We start from the raw sequence: 19,290 nt of genomic DNA on the forward strand, positions 1-19,290 counted from the left end.
CATTCTCCGTGAAGCATGAAGAAACAGAATGTACACAGCTTCCCAGAACATCATATGATACTGAAGAGATGAAGTGAAACAGGAATGTCTCAGTGACGCCCACAGGAACAGTCACCATTGCCAAATTGTCAGCATGCTTCTGCAATGCCAGACCACAGCGAGCATATGGATAGTTTAGGCTTTCTGCCATTAGACTAGATGAGTGAAGCACATGGTTCATGCACATCTAGTCTAGCTTTGTGTCAGTGGAGAATATATTTCCCCTACATGTAGCCTCCCAGACCTAAGGAAGAAGGACAAATTCTTGGGTAACTTCCATGGAAGAAGCCTGCTGCATTCGTCAGGTTCGGTGGTCCCCCCTGGAGAAACTCTTCATGTGATCTGTGATTACACTTCTGAGACCATGAACAGAGGTGTGAAACAGAATATCCTTCCCTTCTGCTGAGCAAACATGACTGACAGTTCTGCAAAATTCCTCCAACAGATGACACTACTGGGGATTTTCATTCTGCTACAACTCACGCAGGCTGTATGGCAGCAATTCGTGAAGAGCCTGCTCTCAAAGCCTCTCAAGGCAAGAGGGCTTTAGTGAAAGATACACCCAGTGATTGATATTCCCAGAACTTTTTGTGAAAAAATGCTCTGTATCATTTGGAAGAGAAAATTTCAGGTCTGGTGGAATTCTATATTTCAAGTTTAATTCTCTTTAGAAAGCCACAAAAAACCCACTGTGTGAATAACACAGTGGATAACGTAAATCTAGTCTCTTTAGAAACAGTCTCTGGTACAGTTGGCAGTGCTGTCGCCTATGTTGCAAAAATGACCATGATATTTTGAATCATAGAATCATAGAATCGATTGGATTGGAAAAGACCTCTGAGATCATCGAGTCCAACCCTTGGTCCAACTCTAGTCCATTTACTCTAGTCCATTTACCATGGCACTCAGCGCCACGTCCAATCTGCATTTAAAAATCTCCAGGGATGGTGAATCCACCACCTCTCTGGGCAGCCCATTCCAATGCCTGATTACTCTCTCTGTAGAGAATTTTTTTCTGATATCCAACTTAAATTTCCCCTGGCAGAGCTTAAGCCCGTGCCCCCTTGTCCTACTGCTGAGTGCATTTCATGTATTTTCCATATGGAAAATTGTTCCATCAGAAATTTAGTGTTCAAATTTGCAGTATATTGACAAGACAAAGAAAACCAGAATATACTACCCTGTATTGCAGTCCACTAAGTAGCTAACTTTCACCAGCCCTGAATGAGCTAAAAATATGGTTATATAAAATGTCTTCCTTTTGAAGTTGACCTGTTTATTTATATCTCTGTACATAACTCATAATACAACTCTGAGATTTAGGAAGGTTTCCAGCTAATATGCTGTGAAGATAATATAATATACCTGTACAGCTATTTCACTTTGGGCAAAAAGCGGAACATAAAATTGGACAATAGTTAAATAGCAAGTTAAATTCTGGTTAACATATACATCTATCATTCAGAAAACAGACATGATTAATTATACTAACTTGAATAATCCTAAGCCAATTAATCTATTTGCAAATAAAAATTCATAATATTAAATATTTGTGAAATAGAGAACAAAACGTTCATGCCAAACACACAGTTGAATATAGTGCTTAAAACATTATTTTAGTGTTTGCCTTCCATTTTTTGGCATATTAATTGCATTTTATTTTGTTCTGGAAGCATACAGGAATGATTTGCTCAAGAACTCTTTAAATATTAGCAATGAGCCCGAACAGCCTTAGAGGAAGGAATTTTGTTAGTTGTAATGTAAATGTAGAAACACACAGTGTTTATTTCTGACATACTACTATTGTGGTCTCTATTATAGCCCCAAAACATTATTACTTAACATACTGTAATTAGATGCCTTTTCAACTAATATAGGGAAATGCCTTTTTAAAGATAGTTAATCTTCATTCACCATATTTTTTTTCTTAATACTTGAATGTTTTTGCAAAACTGAAAAGGACTATTATCTATGTAAAATTTCAGTAAAACAATACTTCTAATTATCTCACCTTCCTTCTAAACTTTCAGGCCGGAGTTGAAAAAGAAACTATATATCACTATGTAGGTTTCCTCTTCTGTAAAAAAATGCCATGTACAGCATTCTTCAAAACTGATCACATTCTTTACTGAAATTATCATTCAATTTTGACAACGACTAGTAATTTTACATAATATAAATTATTCCAAGTAAAGTATCTTTAAAATATAATCTGGAAACATTCTCTTTATTATCTACAAATCAGAAAATACCCATTTGTGACTTAACATATTAATTATAGTAATCTAACTGTTCTGGCAAGCCTTCACCTCCCTCTTGTTTGTTCCTACACACAAAACTTAATCACTGCTCGCACAAAGAAACACTGGAATGAAGATCACTCCAGACTGGATGCACAAAAATAGGTATGTTTAAATAAGTCATAGCAAGATGCTGTTGGAAGAGACAGAGTAACCACTGTATAAACTCTGACTTTGTACACATATATTTTCCTCATAGCTCTTAGCTACATTGTGTATTGTGTTCTCAAGCATAATTTTATCATTTATAACAAAGGTACTTCCATGCAACTCCACTGCTGAAATGAGACCATCAAATGAAGTACATTATAATGACATCTTCTTTAAGGTTCATTTACACTAATCTTCAAATGTACTGGATGAAGTTGTAAGCCTATAAAAGAACATGTCACTGATGCCCCTGTGAAATTTCTTGAGGATTTAAGGTGTTATGACCATACATAACAAATTGCAAGAAACTAGCAGTTTTACAGTTGCAAGTTCTAAGACCTAAAAAAATAATAGAATGTTTTGGATTGGAAGGGACCTTAAAGATTATCTAGTTCCAACTCCCCTGTCTGCATTTAACTTTTTAACAATTATCAATCTAAGAATGTACACATATACTGTATTCCCATGGGACAGAGATAATTGTGGTTTATGCATTATATTATTTGGAAAAAATCTGCTTGTCATATTCATGACAGTGCAAACACATTCACATGTATTCTTACTCATCCTCTTCATAATATTCATTTACCCAAATGATTTGGAAGTGCTGGTTTTCTAACCATCTGATAATCCTTCAGACAATTTTGTGTTCTGAAATGGAAATAGGATTTTTTCCTTGGACAGGAGTCAGAGAACAGAATAAAGGTGAAATTTACAACTTCATCCTTCCTTCAAGACCACTATAATCTATGCATTAAAAAATAAGAAATGAAACATGAGCTCAGCATTCTTTTACTGCTACTCACGATTCAATAAAATATGTTATTCTACACTTATGGAAGATTTTTTCAGTAAGAACTTATTGCTCAACTAATTTCTGTCCTGAATCCAGAATTATCTATGGAATACCAGATTCCTTCAGTGTCCTAGCAGGTATCAAAGGGACTCCTAAGCTTTTCCTGATAAGAGACAGACCAAAAATGGTGATTTGCAGTTTGTCACACACTGTTCATTGCACTCATCACTGCCCATCTGTTCTCCTGACCTTGACAGAACAACTTTCAAATAGCATGGTGCAATGCAATCAGAAGGAACTCCATACAGCCTCCTGTGAAAGCCTGATGCAGGGGAACATCCCCATTAGCAGGAGGCAAATAGAAATTGGCAGCTAATATTTTGGAATGCTGCTTTAAAAATCCTATTCCTTGCACTGCAAGGGAGAAAACCACAATTCTTAAAAGTTATATATTGTTGGACTATGACTACTTTTTCAGTGAAATGTGCCATTGTCTGTAATTTACTATTGCATTTCAATAGTTCGAATGTGAAATATGCATGAATCTGTAAGTAAAAAAGAAAGTAAAAAAAAATTGCTTTTCACCCTTTACCATTTAAAACGGTTTAGGGAAGGAATTAAGTGAAAAAATTCTATGTGTAAAAGAAAAAAGAACATCCTTCTTATCAAGTGAGGCAACAAAACAGTTTTACTGCAGAACACTTATATCCCTAAAGAATTTGTATCATTTTTATATGATTAGGCTAAAAATAAATCTATTCATCATGTTATAATACTGTAGAAAACTGTGTTTGCATGTAAATTGCTGCAACACCCACAATGACTTGCGCTTTCACCCTACGGAAAAAAATGCCAGACTTCCATAAGCATATTTATAATGCCTGAAACTAGCCTGGTGTTTTGTAAAAAAAAAAAAAAAAAAAAAAAATCTTGATATCAGCTGCAACTAAGGAATAAATGAAAAGGAAGGAGAACTGAACTGTGACAGATGTTAACAGCAGGTTGCTGAGTTTTTCAGTTACTTGCAGACTGCTTGTCAGAAGAGTTCAAGGCACTGTGCTCTCAGCTGCACCTCATTTCCACACTGACAATCATGAAGCACTCCCATAGAACTTGAGGGAATTAGACATGGGCACAACTTGCCCTGGCTTCCATGCAGCTCAAGAATTTACTTGGAAATATCAGCAAGAGTGCCATATGACTTGAATAAATATGCCATCATGGCAAACGGGTGTTATTAAAACTCTGTGCGACATAGTGGTATATTTTGTATATGAGACTAGTAGCACCACTTATTACAAAGGCTGCCTTACAAAATGTCCTTATAATCTTAGCACACTTCTGTGCATATAGACTGATATTTTATATTATTGAGAGTTTTCAACTGAATATTTGAAAATTTCAGCCAAAAGAATCCCACTATAAGCAAAGCTAGTAAAAATACTTCATTTTGCTGTTTAAAAAAAATACATTTTTCTCAGAACACAGCTTTCAACCTTATCAATATCCAGATACTCCCATATTTGCCATTTTTTGAGAAATGAGGACTAAAGGAAATCATTTGCAAAACCCCTTATGTGACACCAGCTAATAAATTTTTCATTCTGTGTATTGAGAATCCCCCTCCCCAGTTTATCAGTGTCTAACACATCATCAATTGCAACCAGATAATCTGATCCATTGTGCAGATTCAACTGAGTTTGAATTCAGTTGTACTGAACTTTACCTGAACTGTGGGATAATTCAGGCTATGCTGGAAGCAGAACTTCATTGCATTCCATCTCTGTAATGCCCTGTGAAGAAGGAGGGTCTATAAAGTACCTCTAGGTTTTCTAACTATATATCACAAAACCCTGAAATTATCTCATAGCAGGGGGATTTCAGTCTGCCCCTCCCCTTCTTTGCAATAGGACCATGTTTTTTTAACACAGGCACTGATAACTGCCTGTCCTCTACTACAATGAAAACAGCTGTCCTGTTACTAACAGAGCTGTGCAATGTTTTCTTCTTTCACGGGTATACCTAAATAGATTGTAAAGCTGACCAATTCACTAAAAAGGGAATTGAACTCTCATTGCAATTGTTCTGGTTTTAATCCTGGCTTGTTTCTTGGCATTTCCCACATAATAACACCCCATGCTCTGTTACAAATGTCGTTCTAATTTCTTAGCCACTCCACTGAGGCAGTGAGTTGAGAGATGGTTGTAATTACTAGTGGTGAAAATGTCCCAGTGGACTTGGATATAGGCAATACATTTACACATTTATTTTTTCTGGTTCATTCTAATAATGCTGAAGTGTTTTAAGTTCTGACTTTTTGCATACATTTAATTGACAGAATTTTCTGTCTTTGGGTAACAGTCACAAAACCAATGTAAGCCTGAATCCTTACAGTAAGCAGACTGTTAGAATGTGAGCATAGGGGAATATGCATTGAAAATATGGTATTTATTTAGTGTCACCTTAAACTTCAGCTTATTTTCACCTAAATGGAACTGAAAGTTATCACATACCTAAGAAGTTGGCCCCAGTTTTTTTTCTCTTTTCTTTAAAAGCCAAATAAAACACTTGACAACAATTCATCTCAGTGGTTGTTCTTGGCATTTTCATTATTTCATACAAGGGAGTGGGCTGTAATGGGCTCTAAAATTTACTTTGGGGATGCATGGTAATGCATATATTTAATAGAATTGCACTTTTTGGCCAGTCACTGATATTGTTAAATGCATTATTATGGTAGTCCTGGCTTGAGGCGAAGTGGGAGGAAAGAAGTGGAAATCAAAAGAAGTATCAAAAGCTAAGTGATGATATTACAACAGAGTAATCTTCCTCTTTTCATGGAAGTCAAAAATACAAGTTTTGTCTCTCATTTCCTAATGTACAACACTGTTACCACAGCCCCATGCACAGCAGTATTCCCCACAACTGAATGGACTTTTCTCTTGCATTCAGACTTCTAACACAAATGGTCATAAAAAGCTAATGTGAAATGGCAGAGAAACTCAAGGACAAGCACGGGACCTGAAAACAATTTAGGGGTTTTTTTTCCAGATTTACTAGATTTAAAATGTCCTTTTATGTCTTTTATTTTGTTGCCAAAGCACTTCTTCAAGGGTAGCAATGGGCAGTGTTGCTTTTTTGCATGATTTCCAAGTTAATTCTTTGTTCCCAAAAAGTAATGTCATTATTTCTTTCCTCTGGGAGAAAAAAAATCACAACATGAGGGGTGAGATGATAGGGATAATTAGACTCAATCGTAGCATAGAACACAATGGAAAAATATCTTTTATGAAGACCACCTGTCTACTTATTTTTGTTGCTTGAATGATGCTGTGTTTTGTTCAGGGAAACAAATTCACTTAATAAAACCCAAAACCACAGATGGCAGCTGCTAAGAAAAATCCATACAAAATTTTTTGTAGAAGTGATCTAAGCTCTGAATGGAAGGATGAAAAATTTTGTGTCTCTGTTTGTCAAAGGTGCTGTTTCCCAAGAACTTTCTCATGCAGTCTGGGATTTAGTCAGAGCAGAAATTCTAATCAGGAATGTTAGAAATAAGGCATTCTTTCGTGTCACTCTAAGATGTTCCTTATGTATGTTCTTTTAAAGAATTTTCATTGTTTTACTAAAAATTATTTAAAAAATAATACTTGACTCTATATAGTATTTATTCAGCTTACTTTAGAATGGATTAGGAAAAAATTCTTAAATCGTGATTCCTGTTAGAGGTTCAAATGAACATTTCAATGCAAAATTACCCATTTTTTGCTTTTGTTTTTGAGATAATGTCCTTTATTAGACTAAGTCTGAATCTCAGTTTAAATTCCCAAATTCACATCTACATCAAATATGGTTATTGTAGTTGGCTGAAAACACACCATGATCTATCTAGAATAACAGTAAGAGCAAGAGTTACTCAGAGAATTACTGAAAAAAAATAATGTTGCATATTCATAATCTCTACTTGCAAAGTCCACAAATCCAGAAAACCAGATTACTATTAATTCAGGAAGGTACTGCCTGGGAGTTTAAGAAGACAGGGGGTTGACTGAGGACACTTCTAGATGGCAGGTCAGAAACCTATGAAGTATCTCAGGCTGATTTTAATCAAACACATTTATCTAAAAGGCAGCTTAACTGGAGGGATAAAACAAGGACTGTGAACAGCCAATGAATTCTGTGGTTTAGATACCAAAATAAACTTCTCCGAAAGAAAATGTCTTTCAATGAAAGAAAATTTAAGTCACATTGGGGGTCTTCTTGATCATTTGCCCTTAGAAAGGGAACCTCTCCCATGAGAATCTCACCTGTTCTTAGTGAGATTCACTTTTCTGGACCCAGTCTTTGGACAAGACCAGCATCTGGCAGAAGGATTCTGGTTGAGCATCACAAAGGGTTGTGCCAATACAGCTTGTGGAAGTGATTGGTCTAGAAAATTCAGTTGATTATCATAGAATCAGTTTATTACACAGGATTGGAGTATTGTAAAATTCCACTGAGTATCATAGAATCATGGAATGGTTTGGGCTGAAAGGGATCTTAAAGATCATACAGTTCCAACTCTCTTGCCATGGGCAGGGACACCTTCCACTAGACCAGGCTGCTGAAAGCCCCATCCAACCTGCTCTTGGAAATCAGAAAATTTTCTATTTGCTCTCCTATTATATATATGTAAACAAGAAAAAAAAAAGAAGCAAAATTCCTCTTGCAAGATGTTTTCCAGGAAGAATTTCCCAGAATTTCTTACCATATTAGCAAAACAAGAATATCATAACAAGTTGCAGATGTGTTAAGTCCTTGCTTAACTGATTCCAAGGCAATTTGCAATCATTATTCTAAGAGTTGGTCACAATACTAAAACACAAAATCATTTGGAATTGAAAAAGAAGGTGGAAACCACACAGGGAACATGATGGAATTGCTACTGAAATCGTATAAACCACCAAAATTTTACTCACAACTTAGGACAATTGAACTGTATACTATTGCTTAACAGCAGTAAATCAAGGTGGGCAATAAGGAACTTTTATTTTTAAATAAATGGACATGCACCATACAAATCTCAATTCCCATTTCATTGAGATATTTTATTCTGACAGCAGATCCAACGGTGAAACATGGGCCTCAGTGAGTACAGTCTTGCTGGGTATCATTGTCAATGTATGCTATGATGAGATTTATTAAATGCATTGAAAGCCTCACTAGTTTGCTCTGGGAGCTGAAAAACAGGTTCTATAAATTTGAAATTCATTAGGATAACTTACCTAGAAGCATTTCTGACAGATACATGATAAAATATATTTTGCCTTCCTTCCATAAATGCCAAACCTCAATAAATTAAGCACCAAGTTTGAAAAATTAAGCACCAATTTTGAAAACAACTTCCACTGAAATCTTAATGAAAGCTCAACAAAGCATTAAATGATGATTTTTTACCTCCTTCCAAGTAATTTACTGAAAAACAGGAGTCGACTTTGACCAATAACTTGAGCTATGAGTTTTTGTTATAACTAGATCATTAATTTCAAAGTTTCTTTTGATCCATTGATTTACAGCTTCTAGAGCATGTGAATCACTACTGTCTACAGCATCTACTTTAATATTATGTACTTTAAATCTCTGAGCTAATCAAAGAATGGAGTTGAAAGTAACTTCCCTGTTTGAGACAATTTCTCCATAAAGCCTGTTAAAAATCCTTTTGTGTTGCTACATTCCCTTGTGTTATTAAGACTGAGTACAACTAAGTCTGCTAAATTCGGAGTGGCAGGTGGTATGCGCATGTCAGATCTCCTCCTGTCTTACACACAAGGGCCCACAGATTCAGTTCTATCCAGCTACAGGGTTCTGAAGTTACAGCTCTTCTCCCTGTTCGCACTCCAAAGATTGAAGACAACCTGAACACACAACTACTCTCATTAGCAGCATCTGTGTGAGAAAATATTACCTTTTTTGAAGTAATAGCAGCAGGTATCTTTTTGTTTGACATATTTGCTGAGAGATTTTTATTGCTGAGCATCTTTGATACCACAACACGTTGGTCCCTTGTCTTGTACTTCATCCATTGCCTTGGCAAACAAAACACAGTGCACTTGACTGGGCAAAATCTGAGGTCTGCAATCAGACAATGAGTAACATGATTTACTGTATGTCTTTAAAAAGCAGACTGCTTGTGCTTCAAACAATATAATGCATAAAAGGAAAGCTCAGTTAGAATGGCATTGCACAGAAAAAAAAAAGTGGTTTGGCATTACTTTGTGCTTTAACAATTGATCCCCTTGTCCATATGATGAATCCACTAGAATCTGCCACAAAGACATTTCTAGACTTTGTACATTAGTAGCATGGCTGTTAATTAAAGCATCAATAAAACAAATTGAGTAATTTCTGAAAGATGATTTAGCTGTATTGTAATTTGACAGTTTTAAAAAGGAAATTGTAATGCTAGACTCCTAAAATGAAGGAAACACAATTCTCTAAATACCAAGGGAGCAAAATTACTATCGTACTACTTTTATGAAAAGTCTTTAAAAGGGAGTTTTAAGGCAATAACCCACTAGAATTGAAGTATCTTAAGAATTTTCTTACTAGACTGACAATTGTTGCTGACAAAGATTATTCATGAGCCTATTGTTTCTGTCAAAGAACTGTGAGAATAACACAAAATTGATAAAGCAGTATACAGGGACATATCATCTCCCTCATTATATCCATCTGTATACCTGCATATTCACACCTATGTATATGCAGAGAGTCCAGCATGATGCAACCACAGTCTTGCAATATCTAAAAGGTAGTCATAGAGTAGACTGTTACTCTCTTCACAAGGATGTCCAGTGATAAGGGTGAAGTTGCTTCTGTGTAAATTCCTAAGTAATGAAATTCTACACTGTGAGAACAATTAAACACTGAAACAGGTTGCCCAGAGAACTGGTGAAATCTCCTTCACTGGGAACATTCAAGACAGCTTGAGTGGTTTCGGTAGCCTCACCCAAGCCTTGCTCTGGGCCCAGCCCAGGAGGTTTGACCAGATGGCCTTCAGAGGTTCCTTCTAACTTTGACTTTTCTAGGACTATGTAAGTGAATGAAGTAATAGAGTGCTACAAGGATTTCCACTGCACAATGGTTATGATGGATTTTTCACTCTGTAAGAAAAATTTATTTGAATTTATTCGTGAGCAACCAAGCCATGTCTGAGATATGCTATATATTTCTAACAAGTGTAGACAAAGTCTCTAAATCATATCTGAAATGCACAAGTTTGGTGTCGTATTTATCGGGCTATTTCTCTATTTGTAGGCTCTGTATATTGTTGTAAACATAATGCTGGAGGATTGAGACAGAGAGTGAAGTAGGAATACATAATTTAAAAAACAGCCTAAATCCATCATAATATAAAGTGATATATCAGGTACTTATCTGTAGTAAGGAAAACACTTCTGAGACTGTACTTACCAACCCTGCAGTAACTATAAACCAACCAGTAGTAACTGAAAAACTATAAGATACTGTCCACTCAGTTGAGACTGAATATTGAACATTTCAGATCCCAGGTTGTTGCAAACTTAGGGAGAAAAATCAAGGAAGTTCGATCCCAAGGAACTGAAAATATGGAACAGCTGCTACCCAACTGTGCTCAGAATCTTGAAAATATGTAAATGCCAGGAGTAAATCTGCAGCACACAGCAATGCATTCCTTCCTTTGCATATTGTTGCAGCAGATATAATGTGTTATATGAAGGATAGGGCTTTGTTATATGAAGGATAGGGTTTTCTATACTACAATATCCTCACTGTAGGTTCTAGTCCTGAGGACTTCACTGCCACTGTCCAAGCTTGCTTGGCCATGGCAGATGAACCTGAGGAGTTAAAGGGTGGGGCCAGTTCCACACACGCTGTGCCTCACCTAAAAAAATCCACTGCGCAGGCTCGAAAGACACACCCATGTGGGGAGAGCCCTTCCCAAATCTTCATTCATGAAGCCTAACCATGTTGTTGGTGGTGATGATGATGATGATGATCTTCACTGATAATTAATATTATGAGTCAAGTTAACTGAGGTACTCAGCACTTCAGTTAGTGTTTTTCCAAAATTGCTTTTTTCCACCAGACCTAACCAAGTATTGCTTTAGCCATTGTCTACATATTCCCCAACCACACACCCTTTCTATCTGGGTAGCATAAGAAGTTCCTGACCTACAATTTCAATAGTATCAATCTAGGTTATCCTCTAAGGAATCAACACCTGCTAACAGACTGAAATGATAAATGTAATTCTGCCACACTGTTACAGATAGGCTACTGCACTACTTCTTTTTTCCAATTTTCTATGATCTATGAGAAAGAAGGAATTCCTTATGTTTCAAGTCACAAGACAGCACACATCTTTCCACTACTATAGGGAAAGGAACAGGTAATTTCATCCAAACGCAAAAGGATTTGCATGTGGCCTTTCCTAAAATATTGCACAGAGCTTTTACTTATGCAAAACTATATGAAAATCAAGCATTACAAATAAATCAGTAGAAATACACAAGTTTAACTTGGAAATTTTCAATGAAGTCTTATGTTCCTTAAAACTTACTCTCCTGCTGAAATAGTACTGGCTGCTTCATATTTGAAAGAAGCATGCAAAGAGGATGCTTAAAGCTATAGATAAATAATAGATGATGTTCTTACCAATGGAATAACAGTAAGTGCTATAAAAGTACAGCAAAATGAAAAAAAATCTCTGCTAAGAAGCAGCATGGAGCTGCAATTTCACATGAAAAGAAAGTGCCATTGTGTTTAAATTTGTAAATGATCACTAGATTTCTGGGTCAGTACCCATTCCTGAGTCAGAACAACTTTTGACACATTTTAAAGTATTACTCACACTACTTCAAAGAGAATATAGGAAAAAGAAAGAGCTTTCAATAACAAAACCACAAACTAATCCTTTAGTGTTATATTAAGCAAATGTCCCTGCACATTTGGAAATGTAAATGACATGGTAACTTAACATTAACAGGTTAAACTTTACTCCATTACAGGGGAAAGTCTTTTATTTCCTGGTTAATTTTTAAATAAAGTCACAAAATGCAGTAAGTCTTCTCCCAAGATCAGGCAAAGATTTCCTTGCCAAGCATCAGAGAAAGAAATCTCTATTGCATTCAGCCTAGTTATAAATAAGGTACTGAAACTTATATTTCATGAATAAGAGCAATTAAATATATCTTTGCATTTAAGAATGAAAACCTCAGAAACACTGGCATTAGTCAAGCAAGGAAGAAGGAACAAAGGATTCCAGTCACTTAGCACCTCCTGGAGTATAAGCTAGAAAATTGCTTTGGTTTCCATTTTAGCACTTTTGTGAAAAGCCCAAGTCAGCAACCTGCTGAAAAAGCTTTTAAGTGGAAGGGGAACATTTTGCAAGAAATCCTCTTCTCTCACAGCAAAGGAGCTCTCTCTGAGATCAGATTTTTTCCAACTTGCCTCAAATATTCCCAAACAGGCAGTCTGCTGTGATTCCAGAGGTGTATCTATCATATCTCACAGCCTTTGATAAGTGTTCTAGGAAATTTAATCCCATAAAATCAGATTCGAGGCATGCATTAGCTGGCCCACTAAATTCACAAGAAGTGTAATTGCAGAGTTAAGGAGTATGGAGGGTTTTTTTAGAATTTAGATTTAAACTTCTTCCAAAGGCTAATCTAACCTTCACCTTTATACTGCTAGGATCTACTTGGAAGCTCATTTCACAGTTTTAACATTGTTTTCAATGTGGAAAAATGTACACGACACAGATAATAGATCTTAGAACTACCAAAGCAACCACACCAAAACAGTGTAGCCATGGAAGTTTTGCTATGCATGCACCTCCTGAGCCAGGTAGGTTACTGCTCCAGCATGTTTCAATGCTGAAATAATTTGTTCAGAGGGAAATCTTGCTGTCATTCTCTAGTTTCCTATCGGATATTACAATGTCTTAATCCCTTTCAATTAGAGACATAGCTAAGTCATTTCCTTGAAAAGAAATGGTAAATAATTATACATTAACTGTGCAGAGCATACAATTAGAACTTTTGGCTCAATTCTTGCAGCTGAATTAGTCCATAAACAAGCTTTTGTTGTACTCTATTAAGATATATAAAAGAAAATACTGTAATCTTTTAAGGATTAGAATTGAAGGCATGGGTATAATGAAGAACCTTGAGTGACACTATTTTTGTCACAATGATGTGAACAGTGACTCAAGGGTTTGGGTCTCCACTGAGACTGCCTGCTGCCATGGCATGAGCCTTCAGTTAAATTGTTTTCATGCTGCAAGAAGCAAGTAGCTCTAAATGAGCTGCTTCACAATTTCAATTAAAGACATAATTGTAAAAGTGGCCTGATTCACTCTGCTTCTTTTGCAATCTCAGCAAGGTCACCTACCCACTGTACAGATTTCTCTACTACATCCTTTCCTGTTTCTAATACAGATGTGCTCAAAGGAAGACTCTTATTTTCAAATGATGAATATTAATGTTTTGCAAGAAAGGGGCCTATGGGGATTTGAATTGCTAGCAGTTTCAGAAGAACAGCAAGAGATTGATAAAGACTGTGAGAGAGCTAGAGAAATAGCTAGAACAACAAGAAATAAGAAGGAAGCTGAGAAAAGAGCAAGCTGTGAGAATGGAATATGTGCTGACAATTTCACATAAAACTCAATTTACATCTGGAGAGTGTGTAATATCCAATCAGAAGTTCTGGCAGAGTATATGGACACTGTCATGGACATATGAAAAGTGATCTTGAGAGGAATTTAGAATATATAGAGAGTAACTTGTGGATCGAGGTATTCTTCTCCTTCTACTCCATTTAATTTTTTCTTTTTGAGTGTGTTACATGTAGTTTAATAAAATTAGATCTGTATGAGTCACCTGCAGCCCTGTCCTCCTTCATCTGCTACAACTCAACGGCAACAGGGGCCTACCACTTGAATCTGGAATAAAATACACTCAGGGAAAAAAATCATTGCATTGCTGGTATGAACCCTCATTATTTCCCTGTATTGCTACTTTTTGCAACTCTTCATTTTATTCCGGCAAGGTGTGCAGTTTCGATAAGACAGGTGGAAAATGCTAAAGAAGAAGCATCCTGAGAAGTCAGTTGCTGTGATGAACCCAACAAATGTTAGTTTTCTCTGCTCCCTGAAACTAAGGAATTATTTATTTATAGAATGTAAAACTTAAATTGACAAGTATCTCATATTGAGACTGAAAAATCCCATATCCTACTTTGCCTCTTTGTCTTCTGCACTAAGAAAATGGTAAATGTGTTTATATTGAAATTTAGGTGGATATTCCACTTTTTGTTTGAAACTATCCCCTCCTGATGGTGCACAGAATCAAAATCTGGCCTTCTGGTCAGCTCCACATAAGCCTGTGAATTTTCCAGCTGAACCTGCCCTCATAAGAGAGGAATGCACCATCTTGCAGATGTAACTCAAGCTATTCTTGAAAATCCACCGGATTCATTCTGCTATTTTGTCTCCTGAAGTCAAAGGACATTTTGCTGTCAACTTCAGTGTGGCAAGACAGCCTATCAAGTGTTCAGTGTGACGATACATTGCATGATTAAAATGGGCTCTGAAAAACTTTTGAGTGGAGTTGGAAAGAGGCATCATTACAAGATGTGAAACACCCTGAAGAATAACAAGACACTGTGTTGATTCCAAAAGCACAATTTTCTTTCCTTCTTGGCAGAAGAGATTTCATTAATAATTTAAGCAAAAATATGTGCAGAAAAATAAACATTTCATAATATAAATTCAAATTTCTTGCAAAACAAGTGACCACTTAGAAAAATACCACATACGAGTTTGAGCAATGCTTTTGACAATGTCACTGCACTGAAAAAAAAAAGCAAAAATAAATGTATCCTTTACACATTTGTAATTTTTGTTAAGGATTGTGAAAAGTCAAGGTGCTTGGGCTAAAGTATTCAATTTCTGCTTTATAAGTGCTAGATCTGTATCAAAGATGCATTTTGTTTGGAAACAACCTATTCTTTTCCTTGACACGAACGGCTAAGCATACCATCTTGAATTTTGTGCAAAGCCAAATTGTGATATAAAGCCTAGTTGTTTTCCCCAAGATTAGGGGTTGGTTGGGCTCACACATTTAGAAACATCATAACCTTATATTTCAGTGGAGAATGACAATTTTTTCCTCAAATTATTTTTCAGGAAAGACACAAGGAGTAAAGTTAATTTTCAAATTCAGGTTGTGCCCAGCCCATTATGAACCACAAAACTGGACGTTAGAGTCTTTCCTATACTTTTGTACAAAATACAGGTTGTCTAAGAATTAATTGAGACTGAATCTCATTACACTTTTGTAATACTTTCAGTGGCATCCTGGGCCATGAACTTCATGGATATATGTATTTATAAGCTAACTTTACCATCAGCTGTAGCTTGAAACTATATATATGCCCTCTGTGCCATACATGATAGACACATATACAAAAGTAAGGTTCAATAACAGTCAGACTGACTTAAAAATAGTTGCCTACAAAGCATCTTTAAAACAGAAGGGTGATCTGGTAGGGAAGAATGAGAAATATCAAAAAAGTTCATAACAACAAAAAGAGATAAATTTGAAAATTAAAAATATTTCGCTGCCTTCCCTGTTTTTAAACACTGTAATGGATAACAATTCTAAAACCAGGTATCTGTTATTTAAACAAGATAAAAAATATCCATTGGAAGAATTTAGGAGAGCAAAATATGATCACACAATTTTAATTTTTCAAGTCACCAGAGCTACTCTTTCTATAAGATCACAGAGTAATAGAATCACAGAATGGTTTAGTTTAAAAGGAACTTTGAAAGATTATCTAGTTCCAACTCCCACCGTGCCATGGGCAGGGACATCTTCCACTAGACAAGGTTGCTCCAATGACAATACAACCTGACCTTGAACACTTCTAGGTTGGATAGGGCATTCACACCTTCACAGGGCAATCTGTTCCAGTGCCTTATCATCCTCATTGTGAAGAATTTCTTCCTTATATCCAATCTACCCTCTTTCAGTTTGAAGCCATTTCCCCTTGTCCTGCCACTAAAGGCCTTGGACAGAAAGTCTCTCTGTATCTTTTAACTGCTCTTTAACTACTTGAAAGGCTGCTGTAAGGTCATCCCAGAGCCATCTCTTCTTCAGGTTGAACAGCCTCAACTCTTTCTTCACAGTACAGGTGCTCCAGCCCCCTAACCATCTTCATGGCCCTTCTTGGGACTTGTTCCAACATGTAAACCTTCTTCTTATAGTGGGGGCTCCATGTTGGGATGCAGCGCTCCAGGTGGGGTCTCATGAGAGCAGACCAGAGGAGCAGAATCACCTTGACCTGCTGGCCACACTTCTTCTGGTGTAGCCAAGGATAAAATTGGCATTTTAGGCTGCAAGGGCACATTGTTGGATCATATCTAAATTTTTATCTACCAGTGTTAATGGATGCTACAGCAGGATTGCTTTCAATTATCTGTCTAAGGTCTTGAGAGTCTGGGGAGGTAGCCAACAGTATTCCAGTTTATAAGAGGGTCATGAGGGAAGACCCAGGAACCTACAGATCTGCTGGTCTAACCTCAGTTCCTGGAAAAATTATGAAGATCATACCAGGTACTACTCAAAGGCATTTAAAGGACAATGCAATCATCAGGCAAAGTCAACATCAGTTCATAAAGGGAAAATCCATCTCACTAATTTGATATCCTGCTGTGGTAAGGTTTTCCACACAGTGGATGAAGGTAACATGATGGATGTAGTTTTCCTGGATTTTTAGGAAGGCTTTTGATATTGTCCCTAACAGCACCCTTCTGGACAAGTTGCATAAACATGGGATAAGCAGGTTCGTGATATGCTGGGCAAAGAACTGGCTGAAGGCCAGAGGTCAAAGGGTTGAGGTGAATGGGGCCACCAGCGGTGCTTCTCAGGGCTTAGTTTTAGGACCAGTTCTGTTCATTATATTTATCACTGGTCTGGATGCAGGAGTGGTATGCACCATTAGCCAGTTTGTTGATGATACCAAACTGGGAGGTGCTGTTCACTCTCTTGAGAGACAAGAGGCCTGCAGAGTGCTCTAGATGGATTGGAACATTGGGCTATGATGGATGGGATGAAATTTAACAAGTCCAAGCACTGGATTTTGCAGCTGGGACAAATTAAAGTTAGGCGCAAGTACAAATTACACCCCATTCTGTGGTACATCCAACCCAGCATCACCAGCTGGTCAAAAAAAGTGATTATCCCTCTGTATTCAACATTGGTGCAGCCTTACTTTGAGAGCTATGAGCAGTTTTGGGCCCCACCATCTAAGAAGGATATGAAGGTCTGTGAATGTATCCAGAGGAGGGCAACAAAGCTGGTGAAAGAGCTGGAAGCAATGTCCTGTGCGGAGAGGCTGAGGACACTGTCAGCAAAAGAGACACCATTTTGACCTTAAATGGTCTGGCTTAGAAAACTATACAGAACTGCTTACAGAAGAGAGTCTCTTGTAGAAACTAACAGCTGCTTTGAATTTGACACCGGTTAATTTATTGAGACATAAACCATAAACAGCAGAAGTTGAAGACATGTTGTCTGCGCAAATGAACACACCTCCATACTGAAAGAAGCACCAGGAGAAAAGATAACGGCACCAAGACTGACCAGAGTTCATTTTAAAAGGTCAAATGATTGTCCATGCATTGAGCTGTTTTGCGGGCAACTGAAAGAAACTTGGCTTGCCAAAGAGACAAGGAGTACAACACTAGGAAGACAAATTATGTCCTGGCCAGACTGAGGTAACAGAGCTGGCTTCTGCTGGTGTCATTGGGATGTGCTTATGTTTTAATGAGATGATGGCTGTCCCCTTCCACCAAAATGGACATAAGGCATGAGAAACAACAGATACCAGTATTTGTGTTTATATCATCAACTCAAAGTTTTAGTCTATTAAGATTTAGCATTTTTTATGTGGTACTCATTATGTGCTGCCCACTCAACCAACTATCTTTCAGGGAGGAGAAAAAAATTTTATTCTTTGGCAAAATTGTGACCTCATAGGTGTGAATTTTAACCTTATGAAGATGATGCAACTGGACTGGGTTAGGGAGAATTTATGTGCTTTCTTTTTCTGCCTTTCTCAGATACTTAAGGACTTTTCTGGGTTTAAAATGATTATACTGTGCTTGACTAGGAGTTGCACTCAACTTGCTCTTTTGAGTTTAGAGTAGAGAAGTCACCTCAGAGTACCTCTTAAACTCTGCTTGCATTATGGATTAATACAAATTGTGTTTCGCTCTAGTTGTGTAAGCTATGTTTTATCCTCAGTTGCATTTGGGCTATTTCTAGTGTTCGTTCCTATGAGAGTTCTGACTAAAAAGAAATTTCTACTACTTTCACACAGGAAAAAAATCCCCCAAACTTTTTCCTGAAAGGAAAACAGAAATGCTAAGGTAATACTAATACTACAGTGAAAAAAACAGGGATGATAAAAAAGATTTACAGCCACTTTGTTCTAGACCACTGAGCATCCTAGCTAGTTAAAAAGTTGACATTCTTCCTTTAGAAACAGCCATTAACTTCTCTGACATATATTAAATGTTGACCTATGGTGACAGAAGTATCGTCAGCAAGAGCAGTATCTGAATAATTCAACAATGCAGTCATGGACAAAGAAGCTGACAGAAGTCATATTTAAAGTAGACTTTAAGGATGTGTTCTTGGAGTTTTTCCTATAGTGATGTCAGTATGCCACTTGCTGTCTGTCAGCATAAATAAAAATAAACAAGGTACACTATTGCATTTATTTCAATGACATATAAGGTTACTTCTCTGCTGATTTCTTTAGAAGTGAATTTGTGACGTTATCCAATACTTCTGGTGACAATGATTGGGCAAAATACCACCCAAGAGGTACTGGTTGCTAATTTGACAAGATTAAATTTCTGATGGAGGACACAATTTTTGATTGTCAACTTGTCTATTAACTCAGATTTTCTGA

General features: G+C 36.8%; 1 protein-coding gene across 5 annotated transcripts in view; it reads right to left on the reverse strand.

The window, feature by feature from the left end:
- Window positions 1-19,290, reverse strand: part of DLGAP1 (DLG associated protein 1) — a 423,046-nt gene that overhangs the window by 164,247 nt on the left and 239,509 nt on the right. Inside the window, exon 2 of one of the 5 annotated variants that reach the window (XM_071554750.1) lies at window positions 9,230-9,396. The exons of the other annotated variants lie outside the window; for them this stretch is intronic. The gene's annotated coding sequence lies outside the window, so the exon portion shown is untranslated. The remainder of the gene's footprint in view (window positions 1-9,229; window positions 9,397-19,290) is intronic. 5 annotated transcript variants of the gene reach the window in all.

Source organism: Pithys albifrons, chromosome 4 (assembly GCF_047495875.1).
Source record: "Pithys albifrons albifrons isolate INPA30051 chromosome 4, PitAlb_v1, whole genome shotgun sequence".
Classification (NCBI taxonomy): Eukaryota; Metazoa; Chordata; class Aves; order Passeriformes; family Thamnophilidae; genus Pithys; species Pithys albifrons.